Raw genomic sequence first — 25,364 nt, 5'->3', positions numbered from 1 at the left:
CTTTGTGTCTTTAATGTCTTGAAGTGTCTCTGAGAATTCCTTTAATGTGAAGTTCTTCTTACCAGCTTCACTTCCTCTACGACATCTTCATTGTTTTCTTCACAACCATTTCCCTATTTAGGTTGATAAACTCACCTTCACTAAGCTCCTCTGGCTGCATACGGAGTCTCTCAACGGCAGCAGCATCAACATTCCTATGGCCGGCTATTGCTTCTGTGAATCCATTTATATTTGATTTGAATTTCACATCCAATGCTATCAATTTTCATTTTTTGTTGGACAGCTTTGTTGGCCAATTCCCTCTCTTGATTGCCTATTTTTATAAAATGTCACATGGGTCTATCGCTGGGAGACAAAGAGGCAACACAACTACATGCTTGTTGTCTGCGTGGAAACTGAACAAATAACAAATGCAACAGTGACCGATCACCAGTACACAATGAAAGAAGTGGTTAGGTTGGTTACTGATCATGTTGTACATCTATTATTTACAAAGTGATTTAAGGAGTGAAGAGTTTGCAGCAAAATGTGTACTTCATGTCATTACTCACAATCTACCATGGGAACTAAAATTTAAACGAAGATGTTGGGTGGGTGCAGTGGCTCACACCTATAATCCCAGAACTTTGGGAGGCTGAGGTGGGTGGATCACTTAAGGTCAAGAATTCAAGGCCAGCCTGGCCAACATGGTGGAACTACGTCTCTACCAAAAATCCAAAAATTAGCCAGGCGTCGTGGTGCATGCCTGTACTCTCAGTTACTCAGGCGGTTGAGGCAGGACAATCACTTGAACCCAAGAGGCAGAGGTTGCAGTGTGCTGAGATCATGCCACTGCACTCCAGGGGGACAGAGTGAGACTCTGTCTCAAAAAACAACAACAACAAAAAAAAACCTAAGTTGTTGGGGCACTGACATTATTCAACTAAACCATGATGACTGAAATTCACGCAAAGTGGAATCATATACAGTGAGGGCTACCTGTATAAACATAATCAAACCCTGGAGTATTCTCGGATGGACTCCACTTTTTTCTTTTGTCATATTGATTACTTTCCTTCCTTGTGTCTCCGACCTCAAAGGCAGTAGAGGGTGATGGTTTAACTGATCCTAGAGTTAAATTGCCTTTGGTTGCAGACTAGTCTGCCGGTTCCTGTCTGTAACTTGTCTCATACCTGTTTTTCTCTGGTCCTCTATTTTCTCATCTGGTACAACTATAATAATCATCATCCCTATCTTGTAGAGTTTTGTGAGCATTGCATGAAAGAATCCATGTAAAATCCTCAGGATGTATCAATCATAGAGTAAGAATCCAGTAAACACTTTTATTTTAATGACATTATTGCTCATAGTAGGTGGTTCCGAAAAGTTATTTATTTAACAAGTATTTATTGATGTTCTGCTATGTATTTGTTGCTGAGAACACAGTGGGGAAAGGTTTTTCCCCATAGAGCTTACACTCTAGTGAGGCAAACATCATTTGTTCATTCAAAATTAACACTCATTTAAAAAGATAAAAAATAAGCCTATGAAAAGATAGAAACATATAAAACTAATACAAAAATAATTTCAGATAAATCATGTTAAATGCTTTTTTTTTTAAGTGAGGTTGTAAAACTGTTAAATGCAGAAGAAAAAAAATAAGTGAATTTTTTGGACAGCCTAGGAGCTCTGCCCCTGCTTTAGGTACCTGAGAAAGGGTCACCTTTAGTCTTTCCCAACACAAATCTTTAAATCTGCTCTTCAGAGAATTATTTCCATGACAATGTATTTGCCCAGTTCTTGCAGTGAAAGAAAAAAACCGATTTCACCAATATTTACTTATTGCTGTTAACAGATCTAAATGTTGAACGGCAGTTGGCCACCTCAGTATCCACTACGAGTTTTTATCTTCTTTTATGGATGAGTGTATTTGACTATGTCATCCCAGACTTTCCTTATGATAAATTGAGGTATTTGCTCATATAAATATTTCAGGAAGCAAAACAAGGAGACTTGGAAAGAATGCTTGAAGAGGAGATAGATCTATGTCCAGATCCTCCTCCTATACCACTTACGTGTGTTCTCCCTGTTGTTTAAGCAGAAAAACACAAAGCACAGTTCTAAAAATACTTTATCAGTGCAATATTTCCAGTTTTGAAGACTCTTAGAGAAGGACTAAAAAGGTCCCAACCAGGGGCTGACAGAGTAGCTGCCCTGTCTTTAGAATGCAGGTTGTAAAGGGGGCATCAGGCTCTCATTGTAGCACACAGCTCTGTTGTCATGGAACGTGGGAGGAAGCATTCTCCATGAATATCTTCATATTTTGAAGAACCTTAATTACAACAAAAGTGATATTTTGACAATTCTGTTAACAATGTGGAGGAAAGGAGACTTGGTGCTCAAATGATGTATATCCTTGATTATTCTGAAGCTTCTCTTCATGTGCAGGAGGGTCTTCCTGCAGTGTGAGGCAGACCGCTTGGGCATTCAAGGAGAAGGGGTGGGTCGTGTTCCACAAGGCAGATTAGCTGCAACCATATGTGTGTACAAAAGGAATAATGAGGGTAAAACCACAAAGTAGCGATTGTGAACTTTCTGCTTCCAAATTCTCCCAAGCTTTGAAACAGGCGAAGTACAGGGCCTGCTGTCTCTGCAGAACCAACAGTAATGGTTCCAGCTGCATCCTCTCCTACACCACCTACTATTCCTTCAAAGAACTGAAAATAGAAGAAGCCAGCTTTCAAATAAAAAGTGCATATCTCAGCACTTTGGGATGCCGAGGAGGGCGGATCACAAGGTCCAGAGATCAAGACCATCCTGGCTAGCACAGTGAATCCCTGTCTCTACTAAAAATGCAAAAAATTAGCCAGGCGTGGTGGGGGGTGCCTGTAGTCCCAGATGCTTGGGAGGCTGAGGCAGGAGAACGGTGTTAACCTGGGAGGCGGAGCTTGCAGTGAGCTGAGCTCGCACCATTGCACTCCAGCCTGGGCGACAGAGAGAGACTCCGTCTCAGGAAAAAAAAAAAAAAAGGCATGTGATTGTTGGTGGATCAAGTGGGCATCTTGGTGCAGAGGGGTGGGGTGTGTGGCTTGTGGAATGAAGTCACTGCAAGCCTCAATGTCTTTGTTTTGAAAAATGGTAGTGCAATCTTCTTAAGAGAAATTCATGTTTAAAGAATGCTCAAAACGCTGAAAATAAAATTTAAAAAGAAAAAGAGGATCAGCAATAAAGCCATTAGGAAGTACGGGTCAAAGTCAAGGATTAATTACTTCGATAGATATTTCATGAGAAAATACGTTATGCCAGGCAGGGCTGCTGCGTATGACTGTGCGGTGTGTAGACTGCAGAAGAGCACTCAGCTGCTCACCCTATGCAGGGTGGTGGAGGCCCTAGAGTCAGACAAGTTTTTCTCTCTGAGGATACAATGGTGAATCAAATAGGCAAAATCTCTCTCCTCGCAAAGTATACATTTCAGTGCAGGATGCAGACACATTAGCAGGCATGTATATGACAGTGTGTTGAATGTCATGTACGTGGAGTGTCATGGGTGTGTGGAAGAGGACCTTGATCCACAGAGAATCCCTCTGGAGCGGCTACAGCTGGCACCCTGGAGTACAGGCTGACACCTGTACATTTGTTGCTCAAATGACATGTTTCCTTGATTATTATAAAGGTTCTCTGCATGTGGAGAGGATCTTCTCCCAGTGTGGGGCAGAGAGCTTGGGCCTTCAAGAAGGGGCAGTTCCTGTTCCCTAAGGCAGATTAGCCACAACCATATGCCTGAACAAAAGGAACAAAGGGGGTGAAACCACACAGTATGTGAGCAATGGGAGTGCGTCAGACAAAGGGAGTGAAATGGGCAAAAGCTCAAGCAAAAGAAAGGCCTGATACTTTCAAGCGTCTGACTGAATTCAGTTTTAAATGGAGCATCAAGAGTAAGAATGCAGAAGGAGCTGGAGAGGGAGGTAAGGGCCTGCTCACGCACAGCCCAGTCCACCATGCTAAAGTGTTTGGAGCAGCCAGTGAATGTTGGCAAGCAGGAAGGGGGAAGGGTCCCAGGATCTGCATTTTGCAAAGACCATTATGAATGCCAGGTCCAGACTGATTTGAGAGGAACAAGAGGAGAAAAAGGACGCATACCACACATTGCAGATTTTACTTTGGAAACTTGTAAACTGTCTATTAAAAAATTTAAATAAATTAAAAAGGAATTAGTTAGAATTGAAAGTAAAATTCCATAAATGACCTTACCCATTTATCCATTTGGTGACAAAACCACACAGAGAAAAGTTGTTCTAAGTGATTTTAAAAAAACATAAATGTGTAACCCCAGTGGGATACACCCCAGGGAAAAAAATTCCCTGCAAAAAATCACTTAAACTGTTTTCGGTAATTGTTGGAGGAAAAGTTAATATAATTATTCTGAGATTTCTAATCTAATACATGTAAAGTCATAAAAACACTGTGATTTTAAAGGAATTTAAAATTTGTAATGCAAGAACAAGAAGGAATTGTTTTTGTATTACAAATTGTAGAGACCTTAATTTTTTTTTTTTTTTTTTTTTTAAGGAAAACATGTGAATGACATTTTTGGTGATAACAGGTGGGGTGCCTAAGGGTAGTCTAAAGTGGGAAGATAGAGACAAGAAAGCAAAATTATTGTACAAATTAAATAATAAGAAATTTCTGTTTTCCCTTAGCAGCTCAAGAAGGAAGGAGAATTTGAGGAAGGCTGAACTCAGAGAAGAGAGGTGGTAAAATAGAGAGAAAGGTCTCTGGAGAGATCAGCTACATGGTAGCCAGCTGGGACCCGTGGAGGACAAAGATCATTATGATATTCCCTGCAGCAAGAAGCAGCAAATGAACTGTCAGGCCAGTGAGGTCCGACACCCAATTATAAGTTGTCAAACACAAACACAGTGTCTTTCCATCAAACCTACATTTGTTAACATTATTTTAATTTACCTTCTGTTTTTTGTCAAGCACTGATATTGTGTTAAATCCTTCAGACAAAGTTTGGTGCTTTCATGACCTGACTATGTGTTTGCAGTCAGTGTTTGGAGAAATGAGGGAGATGAGGGAGAAGAAGGGCTGTGTGTGTTCACATTTTGGAGCACAGCAGTCCCCAGACTAGCTTGGGAAGCAAGGTGAGCTAGTGACAAGGTGGCCAGAAAGTATAGATGAGCAGCTAGAAACAGGAGTGGAGAGAGACAGGGCGAACCGGGGGGTGTGAGAGAGAGCTGGAAGTCTTAAGATTAAGCCAAGAAGTGTGGTAATAAGATGCTGTCACTCTGAGATGGGAGGGAGAGTTAGTCTTCATATTATGCCATATTAGATACTTATAATTGCTTGAGATTCATACCTATGGATGTAATCTCTGCTATGCCCCAACTAGCCATGAGATTTGTGGGCAAGCTATTTCATGTCCCAGAGCCTCCTCAATTTCTTACTCTGTAAGTTTCTCCTTTGTTCTTGTTTGCTTCATGGCACTGGTTGACCCCATCTGCTCCTGCTCACACACAGCCAATGGATCCACAACACACAACTGCATGGGCCCAGAGGTGGTGGGCTTCACTCTCAATCACTAATTTCCAAACAGAGCTGGGAAAAGAGGTTGATGAAGGGAGCTAGGTGAACTCATGGTCGTTCCTAAGAATCCCCTTTCCTTGAATGCTCAGACAGATCCTGGTTTTTGTTTGTTTGATTGATTGATTTTTTCATTATGTTTTAAGTTCTAGGATACATGTGCACAACATGCAGGTTTGTTACATATGTATACATGTGCCATGTTGGTGTGCTGCACCCATTAACTCGTCATTTACATTAGGTATATCTCCTAATACCATTTCAATCAATAGAAAAAGAGGGAATCCTCCCTAACTCATTTTATGAGGCCAGCCTGATACCAAAGCCTGGCAGAGACACAACATAAAAAGAGCATTTTAGACCAATATCCCTGATGAACAGTGATGCAAAAATCCTCAATAAAATACTGGCAAACTGAATCCAGCAGCACATCAAAAAGCTTATCCACCATGATCAAGTGGGCTTCATCCCTGGGATGCAAGGCTGGTTCAACATACAACAGATCCTGTTTTACAGACCTTCCATGGCCCCAGTATCTTGGCACTGTTTGTTATGCAAAAGTTTGTCTTGGGCAGATGGGATTTCTCCAAATCTTCCATTTGCCTGGCCATTCTAAGACAGTGTCCTTGACGTGCTGTTGCTGCCTGCCCTGCTCAGTTTGGCATTGCCTGGTGGTGGTCACTGTGCCTGTGCAATTCCTCCATTTCCTAATGTCAGGCTCAATGCAGGGATGTGGGCTGAATCGTAACTGAGGGGCACACTGAGAGCTGGGGGAGCACAGAAAGGTTGAGAATCACTGAGCAAATGACCAAATCCTTGAGGAGTTTAAGTATATCTGAAATCTTAGAGCAATACAGCCAGTCCCTAGAAATAGGGTTAAACTTCAAACTTAAGCATTATAACACATGTCTATGAAGTTTCTGTTTTGTAATGCTTAAAATTCCCATTGACACTATGGGGCTGAGAAAAGGCCCCTGTTTACTTAAAGTAATAAGTGTCTCATTCACCAAGGCAACGCTACCTTTCCCATGATAAATGGAACTGAAGCTCTTTTTGGGCTGCTACCAAAAATATGCTGAGGAACATCTACCACATAAATGAGATTCCTTAATTGTTTAGCATAAAGATTTCCCAGCATTCTGAAGAAATTGATTCCTCCTAGTTTAAATAAGAAAATGTGTCTTTCTTTTAAGATATAAACAGTGACACCTATAGAAGGATCAAATACAAAAAGAAATTTCTTCCATTAAGTAATTTCCAGAGATTGTCATTTTCTTAAAGACCACGTACACGCTTACTCACACCCACACACACACAGGACTAACACAAATTACAGCTGATTGGGAAAATCTCAACATCTTTTGCTAATTTATTTTGTTGGTTTTTTTCCCCCTAAAATGTCAGCAAAAGTGAATAAAATTGTGAAGCTCTGCACGGTAATACAATGTTACCATGGAGAAACATGTAGAGTTGCTAATCCCATGCATTTAGTTGTTTAATTGATTGTTTTTATATTTTTTAATGCAAGAAGAGTGACATCAACTTGAAGACCCCGTAAGATATTAACTTCATACAGGAACATTTTTTGCTCCTTTGATTTTTAGGGTTGACCTTACTTTTTGAGAGCCATGCATTTAATAATAATGCATTGATAGTAATGCATTTAACAGTAATGAACACAAATGTTAAGTGTATGGTTGCAGTGATAAACCTAAGACGTGACCCAGTTTGTATCTGGACATCTTCCATTAGCCTTTGCTCTGTCTGGTTTAAAAGAGATCCTACTTGAAACTTAAACAGAAAAAGGACATCAACTTGCATTCCCTGTGCTCTTAATTAGTGTTTCCTACAAAACAACAAGGAAAAGCAAATAAACAGAAAAAACGCACAAGGGGTGTGAAATTCAATTCCTGGAAGAGGAAGGTTGATGGTCAATAAGCGCATGAGGGCATGTTCAACCTCCCTTATAAAAGAGAGAAAGGAAGATTAAAGCAGCAATATGATGCCATTTCTCACCTGCTCAGCAGATCAGCCAAAAATTAGAAGTCTGACCACCTGAGACTGGGTAAGGACTCACTGCTTGTGAGGTCACACATCTATATGTGTATTTTGAAGGAAAATTTGGCATCATCTAGAAAAGCTGTACTTTTTTAAATTGTGAAATATTTTTAGTATATAAAAAAGGTAGAGAAAATATAATAAACCTCTATGTATCTTCCATCTAGCATGAAAAATATACACTGAAAATGTTCTGTTTATCTTTCCTCATTCCCCTTTTCCTCATCTCAAGTGAAACCTCTGTCTTGAACTTGCATTTGTCATTTTTCATGTTTATTTCACCACTTATGTATGCCTCCATACACCACATCTTTGACCTTTACATAAATGGTATTGTATTGTATATTCCTTCTTGCAACTTGGGTTTTTGTTTATTCCTTTTTCTTGAGCTAAATATTATCTTTATGAAATTTATCCACATGTTAATTTATCTATATATCCGTGATATATGTAGCTGTAGCTTGTTAATTTTAACTTCTTATAGTGTTCCTTTGGTAAATACACTGTAGTTTATTTTTTAGTCCCCTACAGATGATCAATTAGTTTTATTTTTCCAGGATTTTTTTTTTTTTTTTTTGGCTCTTATAAACAACACTGCAATAAGAATTCTTGTGTGGATATTTACTGTGAAAACGTGGGTGAGTTTTTCTGGGTCTGTATTGTACTCTACAGAGTAGTATGGGGTCGTTTAGAAGAAAACTTCTCAACCTTTAACGTGCATTTGAACTTTCTAAAAATGCAAATTCTGATTCAGTAAATCTAGAGTGCCAATAGAAATTCTGCCTCTCTAACAAGCTCCAAGGTGATGGCAATGTTGCTCGTCCAGGGACCGTGCTGGGGGTTTATGACATCTCAGAGCTGTTTGCTTCCCAGGCAGCTTCTTAGTACATCCCTGTGAGCAAACATCAGCATGCTTGTAGTCTCCTCATCTATACCATGAATGGCATTATTCTGGTTTACTCTTTAATACTGAATGGACCACTTTACACAGTGTAACCTTTCCAAAAAACTGAATACACCATAACAAAGTCTTTAAGAGATACAATACCATTTTTTTTTTTTTTTTGAAACTGAGTCTCACTCTGTTGCCCAGGCTGGAGTGTAGTGGTGCGATCTCAGCTCACTGCAACCCTTGCCTCCGGGGTTCAAGTGATTCTCCTGCCTTAGCCTCCAGAGTAGCTGGGATTACAGGTGCAGACCACCATGCTTAGCTAATTTTTTTGTATTTTGTAAAGACAGGGTTTCACTATGTTGGACAGGCTGGTCTTGAACTCCTGACCTCAAATGATCCACCTGCCTTGGCCTCCCAAAGTGCTGGGATTACAGGCCTGAGCCACTGTGCCTGGCTAAGATACAATAGCATTTCTTTACAAAGTCTTAAACTTGTCATAAAACACTCCTTGAATTTGATATATAGGTGAAGTTATATGTCAGCGTTGGCCAGATGCTGGTGCTAAGCACATATAGTGCTGGAGTTAAAGGGTTACGATGGCATTTACCCAGGGGAAAAAGGCTGTGTCCCTTGTCTTTTATTTTCTTAACTAATTGGTGAAATGTGTTTGTCTGGAGGTTTTTTGTTTTGTTGTTTTGTTTTTTGGTGTGTGTTTTGTTTTAATAAAAAATGTAATGAATGCACTTGGCAAAGAAAACCAAAATTAATGTGTGAAAAATAATGAAAGTAAGTCTCTGCCCACTGTGTGCTCTGGGCCCTCTCTTTAGAGGCAGGTGCTGCTGCCAGTTTCTTAAACACTGTAGCAGACAGGCCTTTACGGTGGCCCAATGACCCCCAACTTCTAGTTTCCCACCCTTGAGCTCTCCCATCCCTTGAAGAGCGCAGGACCTACGACTTGCTTCTGACCAAGGAAACACAGGAAAGGCGGCAGGCTATATGTGATGACGATTGTGTGATGATGTGACTATGTTATGAAGACTGTAGTGCTATCTTGCTTGAGCTTCTTGCTTGCTTGCTGACTTTGAAGAAGCAAATGGCATGCTGGAAACTTCATGTGACAAGAAACTGTGGGCAGCTGATAGAGGGCAAGGGTGGCCTCCCACGGACAGACATTGCTGATAGAGGAAATCACTCAGTCCTACAACCACAAGTATTGGATTCTGCCAGCAACCACATGGGTTTGAAAAAGTAGCTCCTTCTCCAGTCAAAACTCCAAATGAGAACACAGCCCCAGCCACCACCTTGATGGTAGCCTTGCAGAGAATCTGACTAAGCCATGCCCAGACCCCTGACCCAAAGAAACTGGGAGATAAGTATGCATTGTTATAAGCACTAAGTTTGAGGTGACATTGTTATACAGCAATAGAAAATTGATATAGTACCTTTCCATAAATTGCATGTGCAAAATATTTATACATGATCATTTTTGTTCCAATCTTGGAAATTATTCAGTATGGTCGTGTATACATCTACCTGCTTAAATTTTAAGGCAGCATAATATTCCAGTGATTGAGCATTCAAATTTTACTTAGCCAGTCCCCAGTTATGGATTTTTAGGTTGTTTTCCTAAAAGACCCCACTCCGTCACCAGAAAAACATGGAAGTGGCTGCAATGCCTCGAGACAGTAAATTATTTTTTAACAAACTTCTGTTTTAGTTCCCACTCAACTGTCCACTTTGTCTTTTTATCATTTCTTCCAGCTGAGGTTTGAAGCAGTGTTGCTAATCATCCTGGTTTGCCCAGAACTGAAGGGTTTTCTGGGACACAGGACTTTCAGTGTTAACACCAGGACAGTCCCGGGGAAAAATGGGACAGTTGCTCACCCTATAACCCCTTTAAAAGTACAAATAAAAGGAATAAGGTGAAAATCCCTAAAATTGCAGGTGACTTCCTCAAATCTCAGCCAACAGAGAAGGAAGTGCATTTCTGATACCTGGCTTCGGGTGGCAGAGGGTCTGCTCATCTCAGCTTTGAGGCCTCTGCTAAAAGTAAATATGTAAGTTTCTTTATCTAATGAAAGAATAAGAGGAAGACTTTGGGTTTTCAGAACAATCATCTACCTCTTTTTATCAAGGGGATAAACCACTCAACCTAAAATAATAGTTATCCACATAGGACTTGGATTATCACCTCATAAAGCAGCAGGATTCTTCTATTATCACCTAAATAAAGCTGCCAGGAAACTGGAACAAATAGGCCAGGCAGAGAGAGTCTCTGCAAAATGAGAGGCTGTGAATTATAAAGGCTTTAGAAATGTGCAGCTGCAGATTGGATGATGCTTGCATTTGAGTCAGGCTGGCTAGAGGCCATGAGCGGATGACTTCATGTCTCTGAATCTCAGTTTTCTCATCTGTAGGTCATGGTGCATGGCAGGTGTTTAATAAATACACGTTCCACCTCTCTTCCTCTCCTAAGAGATGGAAAGTAGGTCATACTAGATGGGCAGAGGTGGACATGTATTCCAAGAGGAGCAGACATACAAATTCTAGCTTCATGTTGCCCAAAATGTTAAGTGCACTTGGAAAGGAGCACTGAGAAAAACATTATCAGAGTACTCAGGAAGGGGAAAAACTACGTTTATGAAGCACACTTTTACTATATCCAAGAGCGACACCAGCAAATCTGCTCCATAGCACATTTGAGTGTTTCCACAGACATGGCGGTTAGAAGCTGCTTTCTCACACCAATGGAAAGGTTGTCTGCTTTACGTTTATTACTTCATATTTCATTGTAGGCATTAAAAGTTTTCATTCTCCTTAGGAGGAAAAATACCCCATCCTGTCATATACTTGAAACTGATAAATTAAAGCACCTTTTAGCCTTCTCTTTCCAACACTCAAAAAAACCAATTCATATACTATTTCCTCAGAAACAGCAAATGTATTTGTGCAGCAGCTTTGGGCCCTCCAACCACAGCTGTCATTACACAGTCACGGTGCTCAGAGACTCTGTGAGAAAGCTGTTACCTGCACTTGCCAGTTCAATAGTCAGGCTAAGTGGAATAAAAAGGGCCCCAGGCAATGGGCATCCTCCTTTCACTTGTGATACTTCTGAAAAGAGACACAGATGCCTGTGTGCTTGCTATGTTCATTTGCCAATGTCCTGTCTGCAGAAGAGCGGTTAGAAAATATCTAATGGGGAAAGGAAACAAAACAATCCAACGAGAGTAATAAGATGTAATGATTACAGAAGGCCATTCAAGATTTTTAGAATAAACAGGAATCTGGAGTCTTTACCTGTTTCACACCAAAGAGTGTTATCAGAAAGAGAGAGCTGTGGTTCAGCCACTGTCTGTGGGTCATGGGGACAAGGAAGGGAGCGGCTGAGTGGCTTCCTTGGGGGCACATACAGTGGGAAAAACAAAAGAAGGTGATGACCCATTCTGATTCCTTCTCTACATTTTGTCTTCTTACCACTCTCATTGCCTACTCCCACACACCACTCTACCTCCGAGATGTTTCCATAATCAGACTTCTGACCCTCCAACCTATAATGTACATAGCCATCTTAAGAAGAAGCAGGGATTGCATCTCTGAAAATGTCACTCAAGCTTTCTGCAGGAATCATTTATTTCGGTCTCCTTGGTTACTTCAACTCAGATGAGGTCTGCATCTTTCACAAGTACATACTGAGAGGGGGCAGATGAGAACTTCAAGCTTCAGGCAACAGGATGTAGATAACCCACATTCAATAGCAACCACAGCAGAAAAGAAAAATGTATTTAGAGGATAAGTAACTCAATAATGACACTTGGTTTCACTTTGAATTTTTCACGGTCCTACATCATCCATCCATTTATCAGACATTGATTCAGCCCTACTATTACCCCGCTCATGTTCTACTTTTCTTTGTAAACACCTTTAATTCTTTTGCTCCTCTGAACCAGCCTGGGCAAGACGAACACTGGACAAATGAAATCTCACTTATTCCATTCCTGCCGCCGAGCAGCCACACATTCATTTAGCAAAGCACACAGTTTTATGTTTGTCTCACTTTAATACAGGTTCAGATATCTCAACACTTCTTGCTAATCATATTATAGATCTCCGGTAGACTCTGTTTCTCATTCTCTAAAATGACCTTTTGACACATAGCTCTCTTGACTCAAATTTCTTGTTTCCCCTTTACCCTCTCCCTGTCAACAGAAAACCTTGGCTTAAAGTTCTGAGAGGAACTAGAAGCTATCAAATGAGAAGTCCTTCTTCTCCTTGCCTCCACTAAATTAACCAACACACAAAACATGAACCTAATCTTTTTGCTTTCCCTCCATCTGCAATGAATAAACTCTCTCTGCTTCTATCAACCACATATTCACCATCCTCTCCCTCCTTCCCGAGAACTCCACTCATGTCAGTGCCCCTTCTCTCTCCTGCATCACCAGCTCTCTCTTTGTTCCAACTCAGTCCAATGCAAAACAAAAGTGCCCTCAATCTTTAATACAATACAAAACAGAACTTCAAAAAACTCTCTTGATACGTTTCCCCATAGCTACAAATCCACTACCCTGTTTTACCCTCTTCAAGCAAACATCATGGAAAGTTTACTAGAGTTTCCGTCTTCACTACACATTAGTGTTCCACTAAAACTGCTCACTGAAGTTCCCAATGACCGTCACTTTGCAAAATAAGGCAAAATATTTTGTATTACCTGATTTCTCAGCAGCATTTGATGCAGGTGGACATTCATTCCCTCTTGAAACATTCTTTCTCATTGGCTTCTGTGATGATACTACCCTCTCCGGATTTTTCTATCACTTGCTGTGGCCATGCCTTCATAGTTACTCTTTCTGTTTCTTTTTTTTTTGACTCTTGCTGTGTCTTGCTTCTTCATGACACTGAAATGTTGGAATGTCCACAGGGACATGACCTGGTGCCCCTTCTCTTCCCAATCTCTACTCTTCCTAGGTAGTTCCACAAGTCCCATTTAAACGTCATTTAGACGGAAATAAGTCTCACAGTTGCAAATATCCAGCTCTTTTAAATGCCAGACTCTTACATGCAACTGATTATCTAAGACCTTTACTCAGCAACATATGTCCCTGTCTTTCTCATATCAGTAAGTGATTCTTGGAACTAAGGGTTAAGAACAAGACCAAGTTCTTCCCATTTTCTTTATTTTCTTCCTCACATCTAATTCATTGGAAGGTTCTGAAAGCACTTCTTCTGGAAAACACCCTGAATCAATCTGCTTCTCTCCATTTCTAATGCTCCCACCTGAATCCAAGCCACCACAAACAAATTAAAATCCCTCTTCAACTGGAGACAATATCTGGCGTAATTTAGAGGATAATTTTTGCCTCACCTGATCACTAGTAGCCCTGTTAGACGTGGGTGATACGGCCCTACATTTTACATAACATTATAAAAGTTAATTGAATTGAAATATATGGTTCCAGCTATCACTCAGGATCCAGTGCTCAGGGTGGGCACAATGACCTAACAGTAAACACCTGTTTTGGAGACTGCACCTGTGCAGGCCCCGGGGAAAATGCTTCTCCATGTTTTGCCCTATGGGTCCTCTGAAAGCCATGTGGGTTGTTCTGCTGCCAAGTCAGAGAGAATGAACATGCTAATCTTTCCTTTCAAAGAGCATGAGTACAATATTCTTGAATAACAAAGTGGGTTTTTTTCTCTGACTAGTGCCAAGTGTTCATCTTCTTGTGTCTCTAGGTGTTCCAATTTGTGGTTCTGCAGATACTCAAGAATTCATGAGATATTTCAGCAGTTGCACATGAGTGGCTGAGGGACATTTTGAAGCACTAACAATTCATATTACTGTTAAATTTGTATAAATTATGCCTAGATGTAATATGCATGAGAGGCAATGCTTATTCTTCATATGGACAACTAGGAGAACTTTTGATACTAGTTTAAATAGGATCTTAAATTTTATCTTAAAAATATGTTCATAATTATGTCATTGATTTTTAAAGTATTGTAAGATTTTAGCTTTATTTAAAGATATTTGGTATATATTAATTATAATTTTATTTTTATCTTTTAGTTTTAATAGTCATTCTGAGTATTTCCAAGGAAAAATAACTGAAAAGATACAAAAATGATGTTTTTAATTTTTATGTCTATTTAAATTGCATTTCAATAAAATATATTCAAACTTTAAAGACTTTACTGCAATTAATTTAATTTTTAATTACTTAGAAAATTACTTGCAAACTATAATGCTCATTATGTGAAAATATTAATTAAAACTGCACAATTAGCAAATTTTGCTGAAACACAAACAAGAAAAATAGATTTCATGAAAAAATAAATTATGAGTTCTTTATTGTCTCTAGTTTATTACTAATCTAAATATTGCTGGTTCATTCACAGAGTGTACAGGCTTGCACAATAATAAAATTCTGTTTCTTTGGTATTTTGCTGATTTTCAGTCATATATCTACTATAGCTATGTATCTATTTTGTTTATAGAAAGAAATACATACATTCAGATGGGGTGACAAAACATGTTCTATGTAATGGATTTTTATCATAATTTATGACTTCTAATATTAAAAGTTTTAAGCGGAATGGAGGTCTGTTTGGACTCTTGCCTTGGTTTCCATGAGTTTTTTTTTTTTTTTTTTTTTGAGATGGAGTCTCGCTTTGTCGCCCAGGCTGGAGTGCAGTGGCGCAATCTCGGCTGACTACAAGCTCCGCCTCCCGGGTTTACGCCATTCTCCTACCTCAGCCTCCCGAGTAGCTGGGACTACAGGCGCCCGCCACTGCGCCCGGCTAATATTTTTCTATTTTTTAGTAGAGACGGGGTTTCACCATGGTCTCGATCTCCTGACCTTGTGATCCGCCCGCCTCGGCCTCCCAAAGTGCTGGGATTACAGGCGTGAGCCACCGCGCCCGGCCCCGGTTTCCATGAGTTTTTGGTGTGGACCAGCTGATGGTCGTTACCTGAACCGAGTAGCAGTACCAGTAAGAAGAAGGTTCTCTTCAGAGAGAGGCAAAGCTGGGGACAGTTTAAATGGCAGCAACCACATGTACATTGGTGTGATGGTTAATACTGAGTGTCAACTTGATTGGGGTGAAGGATACAAAGTGTTAATCCTGGGTGTGTCTGTGAGGGTGTTGGCTAAAGAGATTAACATTTGAGTCAGTGGGCTGGGAAAGGCAGACCCACTCTTAAGTTGTGTGGGCACCATCTACATGTGAAGAGGTTAGACTGGCCTAGCCACCCAGCCTCCATCTTTCTCCCCTGCTGGATGCTTCCTACCCTCAAACATCAGGCTCCTCGTTCTTCAGTTTTTGAACTTGGACTGGCTTTCCTCACTCCTCAGCCTGCAGAAGGCTTATTGTGGGACCTTGTGATCGTGTGAGTTAATACTTCATAAACTACCTAATGCTAGTTAATACTTCATAAACTAATGAACCATATTAGTTCTGTCCCTCTAAAGAACCCTGATGAATACAATTGGCAAGTAGCATTTTTTCAAAAAGGACTATTTGAAGACTTGAATTGTGCTAGGATAAATCTGAGAGGTACACCTGGAAAGGTGATTGGGTTGCAGCCTGGGAAGCACTTCTGTTTCTGCTTTGGGGGTTTTGCCTGAAGGCGGAAAGAACAGTCACCCATGAACGGTTTTAGTCAATAGAGCAACATGGGCAACCTAACTGCTTCAGAAAAATCTCTTGGACCAAATCAGGGAGCTTACTTGGAGGGTATTATGGCTGGATAGATGGAGAGTAGGTAGGAAATTATTATAATAATTTAGGAGAGAGAGGATGAGTTTCCCAACTAAAGTAAGCAACTAAACAGAGGCAATGGAACAGAGGGGGACACTGGATTTAAGCAGTATTTCTATGCAGCTTAGATACATGTGAATGAGCAGTTCAGACCTCAGTGCTTCCAGACTGCAACAGCAGGGATGTTAATATTCCACTTACTTTTGAAAATTTAACTTGGTTTTGGGCTTCTTCATACTGCATAGAATTCAAGTATCTCATTGTAGTGGATAGTGGATAGGTGATTGGGGTGACCACCTCTAGGGCAAAACATAAATCGGAGACAACTTTTCGCTCCCCTCCAGGAGGGGGAGCACCTGCAACTGTGTTTCTGCAGACTGACCATCCCAGCCCTCAGAGAAGTGGGAACTGGGTATCTTGTTTTCATAAATGGATGTACTTTTTCTTCCAAGTGACTTAGATTTCAGTTTTAATGGCTGTTGAGGCTCTTCATTCAAGATTTTTTGTTTTGTTTTGTTTTGTTTCACCAGGAATGCAACTGTATGCAAAGTTGGATTAATCTGTGTTCACTGCAGCAACAAAGATCATACAGCCGGGGAACTGTGGGCCACCCCAAGAAGAGTTTTAATAGGGCTTTTTAAAAATAAAATTAAAAAAAAAAAAAACACAGAAAAAAACAGGATCTGAGTTTCTGCAAGGTGCTTTTTAGGAGAATTCCAGGAAGCAGGGATATCTTCTGGATAAGGCATTGTCAGAAAGCAGGGGTAATCCATGATTGGGTATCTTAATGAATTTTATCTAGAAGCAGGAAAAATGGAAAGAGGTTAAAGCTTTAATTGATAAAGAAGAGGCAGTCACACAAGTTCCCTGAGGGGTGGCCAGGTGTGGTGGCTCACACCTCTAATCTCAGCACTTTGGGAGGCCAAGGCAGGCAGATCACCTGAGGCCAGGAGTTTCAGACCAGCCTGGCCAACATGGTAAAAGCCCGTCTCTACTAAAAATACAAAAATTTATCTGGGCGTAGTGGTACACGCCTATAATCTCAGCTATTTGGGAGGCTGAGGAATAAGAATCACTTGAACCCAGGAGGCAGAGGTTGCAGTGAGCCAAGATCCCACCACTGCACTCCAGCCTGGGCAACAGAGTGAGACTGTGTCTCAAACAAACAAAAACAAAGAAAGGGAGATGCTTGGCCATTTCCTGTGGTTTGCACAGCGACCCTGTCTTTGTCTGTGTTCTCACGTGGTCACCAACTGGCCTTGGTTTCATCTTGCTTTATTACCTTGTCTGAAGGTGATGATCTGTGAGAGTGATTATGTTCCACAAGGAAACCCTGAGGGATGCCGGTGAGTGCCACCCCAGCTGATGGCCATCAGGGGCTGCTTTTTCTCCTGTCCCCTTTATGAGACCTGGAAAGGGAAATAAGGGTTTTAATATTAAATGATGACAGGGGAGAGGGTGGGAAGCCTAAAGTGAGAAAGAGTGATAGGAAATTTGCCCTCCAGATAGAAAAGTGGTCCTCACTTGGGGCTACTACTGCCCTAAAAGCTGCAGGGGCCTCGCTCAGGTTTGAACAATTTCTGAGTCAGTCCTCACCAGTAACTCACCCCGCCATCACCTAACGAAGAATTGCACTAAGAGATGGCAGCTGGCCTTGCAGGGGAGGGCAACAGGCTACCAATGCCATCAGCCTTTGGTTCTCTGCAGACTCTGAAGCCCGACTACATGGGTTTGAATCTTCTCTCTACCACTTAGTTCCTAGCTTTGCCCATCTATGTTCTGTTTCCTCTTCTAAAATTGTGTATACCCTGTGGGATTATTATACGAATAAAGGAATCCATGCATGGAAATTTCCTAACATAGTGCCTGGAGCATTGTTATATGTGTCAGCTACTATTGAAATTGTTACCTTCTCCCACAGAGCGTCCAAATGCCCCGACCACACATGCACATTTCCAGAATCCCTTGGACTTCTGCAGGATGGGGAGGAGGGACCCCTCCCATGCTTAAACTTAATGGCTAGACAAAACAAGGTAGAGCCCCAGGGCAGATTATGGGGAGTGGGTAGGTCTGTTACATGGCAGTTGTGGAGTAAGCATGGCATAGAGTCTCAATCTGGGTGAGGCATCTGAGTTGGTCCTTCCAATCCCCCAGGCTCTGCCTGTGGATACCTGTAAGGCAAGGGGCATGGGGGCATGCGCAGAAAAACTGCTGAGCACAGTGATTCAGAAATGCCATTTTCCCGGGCTTCTTTCTTTCAAATGCACACTTTCACACACAACAAATCCCAAATAAGGCTGATAAAACTATCACGATTTTTCCATTTCAAGAAGGGTCAGCTTCCAATGACAGGGAGGGGCTGTGAGCAACGAGCATTAATGCTGTAAATCACAAGAATGGGCTCCACATGCAGCAGTTCTCTTCCTTATGAGCTTTTAATGTCTTCTTTCGTCACTGTGGAATATCTTATTTACTCTCTGCCAGAGCTTTGGCTTCAGCCCTTCTACTAGCCATAAAAGTAACAACCAATGTTTGCACAAAATGACAAATCAGACAAGGCAAATATTATACATGTGGAGTACAAATCCACCTGAACGCCTTTTGATCTCTTATCACAAGGTTATTTGGAGGTGTCAGAGTAAGAGGATTTAGTTCTGTTTCTTATCAATGCAAATCTTACAAGCAAGCAGAAGAAATATGTAAATACAAAGTTCGATTTGAAGGGCAAAGGGACAGGTCTCTGTCCAAATCCCCATCCTCCATAAAATCTCTCCCCACTGGTCTATTGCTTAATATCAAATACTATTCTTTGGGGGCATTTGCATTTCAAGACATGGCAAGAATTTAAGTTGCAGGAGTAAATCTCAAGTTGTATAATTCAACATCGGTTAGTCTACAGTAGAGATACTTGCTTCAGCATGGCAGGTCGAAGTCCAAGGACGTTGGGCTATAATTTGATGCTCATGTGGAAATAGATAAGGGACTACTTGGACTCTAATGATGTAGCCAGTTCCTTTTAGACTTTTTAGACTGTGGCTACTGTATTCTGCTTTTGCTATTTTGCCTGCTTATGGTTCTACATTACAAGCAAAAAGTTGCTGACATGGACCATGATAAAAATAATTAGTTGCTTAATAAAAAGTGCAGCAATTTTAACATCCCACTTCCTAAAAGCCTATGTTATTTCCTAGTGGTAAATTACCAATTTGGTAAAATATCTACGAGCTTGAGTACGACTTTTCTAGGATTGTGTTCTAAGGGAGGCCATGCTCTGACCTTAGGAAAAGAAACCATTGACCAAGGTAAACTAGTAAGAAGTGTTCAACCATTATGGAAACAAAAGAATGGAACAAGGCATGGCCTAGAAGAATGGAGTTGAGGAGGCTTGACTCAAGGTCGGGATATTCTGCTTTGTCACAAATCTGAAATATACCTTAAATACTTCATCTTAGAGAGTGAAAGCTTCTGAATGTGCTGCTAAAGTACAGCTTAAATGCAATGGATTGTTATACTCAAGAGTGCATGATCCAGGGGAAATCAGATGGCATTACATTGGAAAATGACACATTTCAGAGGCAGCTACTACATATATTTCCAGTAGACAAATTTCCATCAACCTACACTGTGTTAATTTGTATACTGAATGTCAGAAATGGTTTTTTAATGGTAAGAAATATTGCTCTGTTGACTAGGATGAGGACTGTTAGAAATGGGGTCTCACTGGTAAAATTCAAGGTTTTCTTTTTCTTTCTTTTTTTTGTTATTTTATTATTATTACTATACTTTAAGTTCTAGGATACATGTGCAGAACGTGCAAGTTTGTTACATAGGTATACATGTGCCATGGTGGTTTGCTGCACCCATCAACCCGTCATCTACATTAGATATTTCTCCTAATGCTATCCCTCCGCTAGCCCCCCCACCAAAAGGGCCCACTGTGTGATGTTCCCCTCTCTGTACCCATATGTTCTCATTGTTCAACTCTCACTTATGAGTGAGAACATGTGGTGTTTTGTTTTCTGTTCCTGTGTTAGTTTGCTGAGAATGATGGTTTCCAGCTTCATCCATGTCCCTGAAAATAACATGAATGCATTCTTTTTTATGGCTGCATAGTATTCCATGGTGTATATGTGCCACATTTTCTTTATCCAGTCTGTCATTGATGGGCATTTGGGTTGGTTCCAAGTCTTTGCTATTGTGAATAGTGCTGCTGCAATAAATATATATGTGCATGTGTCTTTATAGTACAATAATTCTTTGGGTATATACCAGTAATAGGATTGCTGGGTCAAATGGTATTTCTAGTTCTAGATCCTTGAGGAATCACCACACTGTCTTCCACAATGGTTGAACTAATTTATACTCCCACCGACAGTGTAAAAGCATTCCTATTTCTCCACATCCTCTCCAGCATCTGTTGTTTCCTGACTTTTTAATGATCACCATTCTAACTGGTGTGAGATGGTATCTTATTGCGGTTTTGATTTGCATTTCTATAATGACCAGTGATGATTAGCTTTTTTCCATATGTTTGTTGGTTGCATAAATGTATTCTTTTGAGAAGTGTCTGTTCATATCCTTCAGTCACTTTTTGATGGGGTTGTTTTTTCTTGTAAATTTGTTGAAGTTCCTTGTTGATTCTTGATGTTAGCCCTTTGTCAAATGGATAGATTGTAAAAATTTTCTCCCATTCTATAGGTTGCCTGTTCAACTCTGATGATAGTTTCTTTTGCTGTGCAGAAGCTCTTTAGTTTAATTAGATCTCATTTGTCTATTTTGGCTTTTGTTGCCATTGCTTTTGGTGTTTCTGTCATGAACTCTTTGCCCATATCTGTGTCCTGAATGGTATTGCCTAGGTTTTCTTCTAGGGTTTTTAGGGCTTTAGGTTTTACATGTAAGTCTTTAATCCATTTGGAGTTAATTTTTGTATAAGGTGTAAGGAAGGGGCCCAGTTTCTGTTTTCTGCATATGGCTATCTGGTTTTCCCAACACCATTTATTAAATTGGGAATCCTTTCCCCATTGCTTGTTTTTGTCAGGTTTGTTGAAAATCAGATGGTTGTAGATGTGTGGAGTTATTTCTGAGGCACGACCACTCAACTCCCTGGCTTCAGCCCCCTTTCCAGTGGAGTGAACGCTTCTGTCTCACCGGTTTTCCAACCACCACTGTGGTACAAAAAAACAAAAAACAAAACAAATAAAAAAAACTCCTGCAGCTATCTTGGTGTCTGCCCAAATGGCCTCCCAGTTTTGTACTCAAAACCCAGGACTCTAGTGGTATAGACACCCAAGGTAATCTCCTGGCCTGCAGGTTGTGAAGACAGTGGGAAAAGTGCAGTATCTGGGCCAGATAGCTCCGTCCCTCACTGCACCATTCCTCACTGCTTCCCTCGGCTAGGGGAGTTCCCCAATCTCTTGCACTTCTCAGGCGAGGCAACACCCTACCCTGCTTCTGCTCACCCTCCATGGACTGCACCTAGCCAGTCCCAATGAGATGAGCCATTGACCTCAGTTGGAAATGCAGAAATCACCCACCTTCTGTGTTGGTCTTGCTGGAAGCTGCAGACTGGAGCTGTTGCTATTTGGCCATCTTTCCCTGGAATCAAAATTCAAGGTTTTCAAGATATGTAGATGAGCTGAAATATTTTAGAGACATCTTCCCCATTCTGCACCCCTCACATCTTGCAATGATCAGAGTATAAAAGCCCAGCAAGACCTATACACTGCACGTTCAGGCATGGCACCTGAGATCCCTAAATGGTCCTTTGTCCAGCAATTAGCTAGAAGGATTTCTGATTATCCGATGCTGACTATAGAGTCAAAATATTGTCTCTGAAATGCTGTTGTGCTGGATTCAAGAGAACATTTCATGCAAATTAAGGCAAGAACACTTAAAAGGACTGAGAGCTGGAACTTCATTAAACTTACAGAACATTTTATGCAAATCATTTTTGCCTCCTGGCTTAATGTTATTTAATAAATGTATTGCATGGGGGTTCAGCATGTATAACATACTTTCTTTTTTTTTTTTTTTTGAGATGGAGTCTCGCTCTGTCGCCCAGGCTGGAGTGCAGTGGCGCGATCTCAGCTCACTGCAAGCTCCGCCTCCTGGGTTTACGCCATTCTCCTGCCTCAGCCTCCCGAGTAGCTGGGACTACAGGCGCCTGCCACCTTGCCCAGCTAGTTTTTTGTATTTTTTAGTAGAGACGGGGTTTCACCGTGTTAGCCAGGATGGTCTCGATCTCCTGACCTTGTGATCCGCCCGTCTCGGCCTCCCAAAGTGTTGGGATTACAGGTTTGAGCCACCGCGCCCGGCCTCATACTTTCTTTATAATCTGGTAGCAGGACTGTAGATTAGTAACCACTGCTTGTCTACTGCAATCATTTTTGGTAGCTACTGTTCTCTACCAAACCAACAAAACAAAAGAGTTATACATGACCATCTTTTCACCTTTTCAGGATATAATTTGAAATCATTTTCTAGAAGAATAATTACATTTTGTGATATGTAAATACCTTTCCAAATATAAGGTTCTATGAGAACATTTTTCTGGGGATGTGGGGGAAGGCAAGGGATACCAGAGTATAGTAAGAAAAAGCTTTGAGGTCTTGAAGTGGAGATGGCATTGAAAGAGAGCATTAGTGGGAGGTAGAGAAACAGATTTTTCCTTGCTTCTGCCACCAAACAGTTTTCTGTGATTGGGTTTTCCTCTTGGGCTTCATTATTCTCAGCTATAAAATAAAGAAGATGAATAACAAAACCTCAAAGATTCCTCCTAGTTCTCAAGTTCAATGGCTCTCATTTGTAGAGTCCCCAGAGGACAGTAGTAAATAATTCTCCTCACTTGTTTGGCAAGTCACCAGGAAAGCCATTTCATCTCAATAGACTAACCCCCTGCCAGAAATTCACCCAACTGGAAATGCACTTAGCGGGGCAATTCTCCTTTTCAATACAGCATTACTGGGGGAGAGTGGAATTTATTTATTTTTTGCCTCCATGTCTTAGTAAGTACATAGATTTTTTTTTAATTTTGTTTTTAATCGACAAATAATAATTTTATATATTTTTGGGATGCAATGTGATATTTTGATATGTGATGTTTGTATACATTGTGGAATGGCTAAATCAAGCTAATTAACATATCCATCATCTCACATACTTATCAATATTTTTGTGGTGAGAATATGTAAATTCTAATTTTTTAGACATTTTGAAATATGCGATACATTATTATTCAGTTTCTGGTTCCAAACTGGCGGCATCCAAACAAGCGGGCCTCACTCTCCTCCACAGAAAATAGAAAACAAATCTACAGCACTGACATATCCCAGAACTCAAAAATGAGGATGAAACAACTACCAGGGCCCCAGAGATGTAAAAAAAACTCTGAGTAGACAGCAAAAGACTCAGACTTCAGTATCTGCAACACCCCTCCCCACAATCAGTTTGGCACTAAACACATGGAAAATTTCCCCCTGACTCACGGGTTTCTACACTGGAAAAAGTGAGATCAAGGTGGACAATCAGCTTCCCCACAATCTTGGGTTCCTGGCAGGAGAACCTGTCCCTGATTTAACCCAAAGGAGACATCATCAGTGCCTGAGGGGAGAAATATTTTTGATGACAACCAAAGACAATGATGGGAGGTGGGATTACCATCCCCAGCCCTGGAAACTCTGTTCTGCAACTTAGCCAGAGGAGATACCAAATCAGAGCGAAAAAATTAAAAATAAAAGTAAAAATTGGAGGGGGGATGGAGTTAAAGTATAGGGTGTCTTTTTTAGTTTTTTCTTTATTTGCTTGTTTCTATTCTTTTTTGTGTGATCTAAAATAAGTTGTTATCTCTTCAAAACTACTTACTATAAGATTTTTTTTGTAATCCTCATGTTAACCTCAATGCAAAAATCTATAATAGTTACACTGAAAATAATAAGCAACAAATTAAAACATACTACCAGAGAAAACATGCTACTGTCTTCACTTAAGCACAAATGAAGACAGTAAGAAAAGAATAAAGGAGTTATAAAACAAACAGAAAACAAGCAACAAAATGGTAGTATTCAGTTCTTACTTATTGATAATAACACTAAATATAAATGAACTGAATTCTCCAATGAAAATACACAGAGTGACTGAATAGATAAAGAAAAAAGACCAAACTATATGCTGCCTACAAGAAACCACTTCACCTATAAAGACATATATAGATTGAAAGTGAAGGAGTTGAAAAAGATATTCCATACAAGTGAAAACAAAAAAAGATCAGGACTAGCTATACTTATATTAGATAAAGTACACTACAAGTCAAAGATTTAAGAAGGTCACTATATAATGATAAAGGGGTCAATTCAGCAAGAGGATATAATAATTATAAATATCTATGTACCCAACACTAGAGTACATAAGTATATAAAGCAAACATTAATAGATCTAAAGGAAGAGATAGACTGCAATGCAATAACAGTAGGGGACTTTAACTTTCCACTCTCAGTAAAGAACAGATCGTCTAGATAGCAAATCAACAAAGAAACATTGAAGTTAAACTATACATTACACCTAATAGGCCTGACATTTATAGAACATTTCACCCAAGTGCTGTAGAATATACTTTCTTTTTTTCAGTACATGGGACATTCTTCAGAATAAACTATATTTTAGCCCACAAAACAAGTCTGAACACATTGTTAAATACAGAAATCATATCAAGTATCTTTTCTGACCACAATATAATAAAACTAGAAATAAATAACAAGAGAAACCTCAGAAACTTCACAAACACATGGAAATTAAACAATGCAGTCTTGAGTGACCAATGGGTCCATGAAGAAATTAAGAAAAAAATTAAAAATCTCTTGAAACAAATTAACAGGGAAATACACGATAGCAAATACAACAAAAGCCATAGTACAGGTGATGTTTATGCCAATAAATGCCTACATCAAAAAAGTAGAAATACTTCAAATAAACAACCTGATGATGTACTTCAAGGAGTTAGAAAAGCAAGAATAAACCAAACCCAAAATTAGTAGAAAGAAAGAAATCATAAAAATAATAGCAGAAATAAATGAAATTGAGACTGAAAAGACCAATACAG

General features: G+C 40.2%; 1 long non-coding RNA gene across 1 annotated transcript in view; it reads left to right on the top strand.

Annotated features, from left to right (window-relative positions):
• The window catches only part of LOC140711472 (uncharacterized), a 32,340-nt gene extending 26,548 nt beyond the window's left edge, over positions 1-5,792 (top strand). The window contains exon 3 of the long non-coding RNA XR_012092684.1: positions 4,683-5,792. This is a non-coding gene — a long non-coding RNA (uncharacterized lncRNA). The remainder of the gene's footprint in view (positions 1-4,682) is intronic.
• The last annotated feature ends 19,572 nt before the right edge of the window (positions 5,793-25,364 follow it).

This window comes from Chlorocebus sabaeus, chromosome 3 (genome assembly GCF_047675955.1).
Source record: "Chlorocebus sabaeus isolate Y175 chromosome 3, mChlSab1.0.hap1, whole genome shotgun sequence".
Classification (NCBI taxonomy): domain Eukaryota; kingdom Metazoa; phylum Chordata; class Mammalia; order Primates; family Cercopithecidae; genus Chlorocebus; species Chlorocebus sabaeus.
Note: the sequence above shows the minus strand (reverse complement) of the source record. Positions and strands in the feature narration are given on the sequence as shown.